General features: G+C 36.7%; 1 protein-coding gene across 2 annotated transcripts in view; it reads left to right on the top strand.

The window, feature by feature from the left end:
* Positions 1-1,284: 1,284 nt before the first annotated feature.
* Positions 1,285-6,000, top strand: part of pot1 (protection of telomeres 1 homolog) — a 34,653-nt gene continuing 29,937 nt past the window's right edge. For both annotated transcript variants that reach the window (XM_039658066.2, XM_039658065.2), the window contains exon 1: positions 1,285-1,376. The gene's annotated coding sequence lies outside the window, so the exon portion shown is untranslated. The remainder of the gene's footprint in view (positions 1,377-6,000) is intronic.

Here is a 6,000-nt window from a genome sequence, read left to right as displayed (position 1 = left end):
TGGCAGCCCCTTGTGTCCGAGTCCAAAATCTAATATGATTATGGTCTTGAGTCAGTCAAACAGCCAGCCAAGAATCATATAACATGTACTTGCATAATCTTAATTTAGTATTGAGCAGACAGATATCCTGGAGTAAGATCTTTAAGAATCTTGGCTCACTCATACAGGGATCCTGTCATAGAATCCTATGGGATACAGAGAGGATCCAGATTCAGTATGAAGCAGGTGGGACGCTGGAGGGCAGGCGCATCCTGGCTGACATTTTATATGATTTCACAGTGTCTTTGAGTTTCAATGCAGCAATGCCAGGAAAGTAGCCTGAAGCGACATATATCAGACAGAGACCAGCTTAGCACAGGATTCAATTCTCCACGGTGGTGTGCCAAAAATGCATTGAAACATGGTTAAATGGAGAACAGATTAACCTTATATAATAAATTCCAAATAATCAAACATTTTCAGGAGCAATAGCCTATACGAGATAGTTTATAGAGATGTCAGCCTTATTAATCTTAAGAATTGATAGGCAACTTTACTGTTCATGGACCTACAGCATAGGAGCAAAAAATAGATGCAGCTACACGTAACATTTTAATAACACTGTAAAAATTACATGATCAATACGATCTGACAACATGTTTTTACATTGCTATAACTCATCAAAATTTAGTGCACTTTCCTAAAGCAATTTCTGACTTTTTTTTGTATAAGTTATAGATTAGCTTTTTTAAAGTCGGTCAAATTGAAATCACATCCACATTGATTTTATTTTAAAAAATAGAATCAGAAACCTTTTTACAGTGAAATATATATATATATATATATATATATATATATATATATTCATCATGGGACATTTACTTATATTAAATAAACTATATAATTACTGTCATTTTTTTGGTTTTGTTTTTTGCTACCAAGCTCTGGTTAATTTCTTGATCACATGTTTCTAATTAATTATTCATAAATTCGTTATTAATATCTGCTGTCCAAATCCAATGTTTGCATTTTATGTTAACTTTTCCATTATTTACGATTTTATAGCCTAATTATTTCACATCCTACACAAAAACAACACGTTAAATGTAGCTAACACATGTTGTGGAATCATGTTTTGCTTTCGTATTTCATAGGTTAGCAAAGGTATTCAGTGTCAATATATACCATAGTGTTAAAGCAACTATTCACAAAGAATTTACTATTGCTCTTTTTTTATAGTCTATGCTCCCAAGCGATTTAGTAATGATTTCCGCGGGTTTTTATTGCCCAGTTTAGTGACGTAATATCCGGTACATTCAGCGCCCGCCGCCCATTCAAACCTTCAGGAGGAGGAGGAGGAAGCTGAAAGTGTGCAGTCTGCAGAGCATGAGAACACAGTGAGTTTGATAATTCAGCTGTATCCAGTAGTTTTCATCTGTCAGAAAGAATATATATATGCGGAATGAATAAGCCAGACAGTGATTTAAGCAGCAGGAAGTTAGCTAGAGCAGAAGCTAACTTTGTTGTTTACCTCAGAGAAGTGGAAGACAGTGTTTTACACTTTTGCTTCTTTTACATCGGCTTCATTTGCTTGGCATTAAGAAATGCATACTGCAATGAAACGTCTATTTGTGAAACTAAAGATGTATTAAATAGTCTTGCACTCTACAAAGTCCTAATATAAAGATTTTAGATTTTAATCAGAAACACATTCAAGTGATTAATGTTTACTGAAGTTAAACGCGAGCGATATTGTTTCATGTTGATGCTAACGTTACCATTGACAGTAATGGCAGCCGCTCTTCTGCAAAAACATCAATGTGTAAACTCAATTACAAAAAGGCCAACAGTTATTGCAGCTAAACAACATTTCCCTCACCAGATTCCAAAAAAATAAAGTGAACCATATCTCTTTCTCCCCATTGTCATTATCGTCTAGCGTGTTTCTGCCTGTGTTTGTGGTAAATGTGCCCGAGGAGCTGTTTCCTCTGACATTAGCTGTTGTGATGTTGGCATTAATACTGAAGCGTTTTGTTAACAGGAGCTCATAGGGTCACACTACCATGTTCCTGAAGCTCTTTTTACACTCGAATATATCCATTTAAACACAGCACAGGATTACGCCATGAATGTGTGAAAGCTTTGCTTGTCCAGTCTAAGCATATTATGGTTATGCAGTGCATAACATAAGGCATGTTTTACTGCTTTCAAGTCTACAACCATTTTTTTTGCTTTAGTAAATCTTATAAAAACACACATTCCAACACACATTTATGTTAAAACACCATGTAAAAGTGAATTTTGCATAATAGGTGCCCTTTAAACATTTAATTTGTGAGTTCTCAGCTGTTAGAAATGTATGCACCATATGTATGCATAATATGCAACTAAAATCACTAGAACTAGAGTAGTTTCAATGAATTTTAAAAACCTTCCAGCAAAAAAAAAAAAAAAAAAAAATTCTACTGTTGTCCATCAATCATGCTCAGATTGTTCAGGATGCAACTCGTTGTGTGTTGCTGTGACGTTTGTTGTGTAAAATGGTGTATTTACTTTGAATTGTGTTTTTAGGTCATGATTTTGGAAAAGGGAGGGGGAAAAAATGTCTAGGTTAATTAATTCTTGTTTGGAGTTGAGAAATCCCTTCAGGAATTAATTAGAGACACAATCTATTGATTTTTCTGTCTTTTCTTGAATTCTGTGCTTTTAACAGTAAAGCCTAATTCACTTTGTGCAGGCTTAGTTCCTTTCCGTTCCACTTCGCTTGGTTTCAATTTCCTTTCTGGAGTGCCTGGGAGAAATGCGTAGGAATATTCATAAGTGCTAACAACATCACTACGGCTCATCCTGATGCCCTGTGTAATGATGTCTTCTGTAGGTAGTCTTGGGCCGAATAAAACAACTGGATCAAAATGTGCAGTGTAATATATCTGCAGTGCCAAGACATCTAAATAAGGTTTTTTCAGGGACATATCTGAAACCGGGAAAGCAAACATTAGTTCTGTCACAGTTTATTGTCATGCTCCTTCAGTTCTGAATTGAGGTGAGGAGACACATGATTAATTCCAACCCTTTTAAACAGTTTTAAAAATCATTCAGTGTGCTTTCAGTGCAGTCTAAATCGTTGGATTTATCGGCTTTTCGATCTGAAATGATGTGGACTTTCTGTCACCCGACCCGTACGCTTTATTTTGGGTGTATTTAAAAACACTCTTCAAGGTCAGTGAAGATGGTGACACTCTTACCCATAAGCCCACTCAGTTTAACACACTCTTACCCAGGGGCCTCTAACTCAAATTAACAGGGGGCCGCCAGTCAGGTGGTGTTTTCAACAGATTCATCCGAATCGAGTTCCTGAATTACTCCATGTTGCCAAGAGAGTTGAGGCTTAGCCGGCAGGTTTGGAGTCCATTGGTTCCACTTCCAGCTGGCTCTGTTGCTCTTTATGGTGTGTTTAGAGGTGTAGAAATTTGTTCTGACATGCGATTTTGGTTGCAGTCGTACTATGCAAATGCAATGCATTGTGAAATCAGAAATTGGGCCAAAAATCCGATCAGTTTTGATTGAGTCATAATTAGCGAAAATGCACCATTTAAAAAGTGCATTTTGTAATAATGCTTAATTTTAAAAGTATATTATTTTAAATAATTGTGTTTTTTTTAGGGATGCGCTAAAATTTTGATGGAATTCATATGATATTTTTTACACCTCTAGTCCTGTTTTATGATTTGATTCATCAGATTAAAGGAGTAGTTCACTTTTTTTTTTTAAAAATTTGGTGATAATTTACTCACCCCCATGTCATCCAAGATATCCATGTCTTTCTTCAGTCGAAAAAAATTATTAAGGTTTTTGATGAAAACACTCCAGGATTTTCTCTATATAATGGTCTTCAGTGGGAACCAAATGGTTCAAGGTCCAAATAAGAATTTCAGTGTCGCTTCAAAGGGCTTTAAACGACACCAGACGATGTATAAGGGTCTTATCAAGCGAAACAATCACGCATTTAAAAATAAATAAAAAAAGTTTAACTTTTATAAGCACAAATGCTCGCCTTGCTCTGTTCTGTGATGAACGTCCATGACTTTTCTGTTCGAACTCTTTTTTCGAGTCGTGACTCGAAGGGTCCTAGATAAGGGTCCTAGTCTTACCTAGGGCTGGGCAAAAAAATCGATTTTTCGATTAATCGTTTTTTAAAATGTGTTCGATTCAAAATCGATTCTCACCGGCCACGAATCGATTTTTTCCATATAAAGGGCTCGCGGACGCGGTGCTGCATCTTCTCGTCTCTCTGCACTAGGCAAGCGCCAAGCGCTGCAGCTGTCGATACACACACGCGTTTAGGAGTCGGGACATGACAGAATATTCACTTAACAATCGGGCCAGCATTGCAACGTAACCTATGATCGTAACTAACGTTTATCATTTTCACGTCTTTTCAGGGCCGTCGCCAGAACAAACCAATTGGGGGGGCATTTAATTTTCATAGGGGGGCACACTTTTTTTAATGATCTGAGACAGACCAAAACAACAACCCATATTAGGCTTCAACTAAAATAGACCACAATAGTCTTGTTTAATTCATTTTATTTAAATAAAATACTTCACTGTATGATCTCAACGTCTCTGTTTATTTTCTCTTAACATTTCCACATATAGCTTGCTAGCCTAGTAGCCTATATTTTTTGTTAATCTGCATAGTTCGTCACATACACAACACAGTGCCATCTAGTGGCTTTCTTGTAAAAGGCGCAATCAACGTAATATCATTAGTCCAAAGTCCAAACTAAGTAAAACTACGCCAAAACCAAATTGATTTATGACTCTACACTTCATAAAAATGAGTCACAAAAGCACCTGGTTTCCACCAACAATACAGCAATAATAAAAGCAATGCATAACATACTGCAATACAAATTTAGCAATGTAGCAGACAAATTCTCTATTCTTACCTTTCTTATACTGTCTGTTCCTACCATCTAATTAGCTCCAGAGTCGTTTCCACGCACGTTGTTGTTGGTCAAAAGTCGTATTTGTCAACGACGAAACTTTAAACCACTTAGCATAAGCTTTGCTGTAGGCGTACAAAACCATAGACTATGTACAAAACCACCAAAATTTGATTCTCGCATCGCATGTACTGCGCAGCTGCGCAAAGGAATTACGTATAAACAATACTGTATGCTTAACTAAATAAATTGCATTGTTTATATTATTTATTTATCCTTAAACACAAACTGCATATTGTAATTTGAAGAAGTAAAAATACTAACACAAAAATAACAAATTGAAAGGTCTGCTGCTGGAGACTTGCCATTGGCTGTTGAATGTGAATAATTAATGAGGTAGGTCTTTGCAAGGTTTGGGTGCTGTTTTGGGATGTTTTAACAGTCATTTATGAAAATAATTATATTTCAAGTTACGTTCTGTGTAATAATGCGTTGAATAATGAATTTCTAAATCATTTCTGAAGATAATGTATTATACATTCCTACCGTTGTAGAGCTTACCGTTCCTGTGAGATAAGTTATGCAGAAAGACCCAGCTCTGTTCGATGTAATAATTAGCATATACATATTAACATCTATTGTCAAGCTCATGCGTAGGTGGGCACAGTAAGTCGTTTGGGGGGGCACTGCCCCCCAATGCCCCCCCTTGGCGACGGGCCTGCGTCTTTTTAAGTTTTACAAGCAATGTTAAACTATCCCGTGCTGGCGCACTCTCAGAGATGTCTTTCACTGCGTGCACAGTAACGTTACAGCCTAAATCTGCCTCACAAACAGCTCGCCAGAAACAAAAGTTTTATCCCTGGATTATATCACTTTAACAGTTAAAACACGCGACATTATGTCAAAACTCTGGTCTTGGTGAGTAACCTCGTAAAGACAGTCGGTAATGTCTTAAATTAGCATTAAACGCGTGTAACAGAAAGTTAATGAAACAGTAATGGATTCGCGCACTAGTTCTTAAAGTGAACGCAGCCATTTGTGTCAGTCATTAATTCTGTTGTCATAACAACAG

This window comes from Pimephales promelas, chromosome 25, assembly GCF_988280905.1.
Source record: "Pimephales promelas chromosome 25, fPimPro1.hap1.1, whole genome shotgun sequence".
NCBI classification, from domain to species: Eukaryota; Metazoa; Chordata; class Actinopteri; order Cypriniformes; family Leuciscidae; genus Pimephales; species Pimephales promelas.
This window is presented reverse-complemented; position numbering and strand designations above follow the sequence as displayed.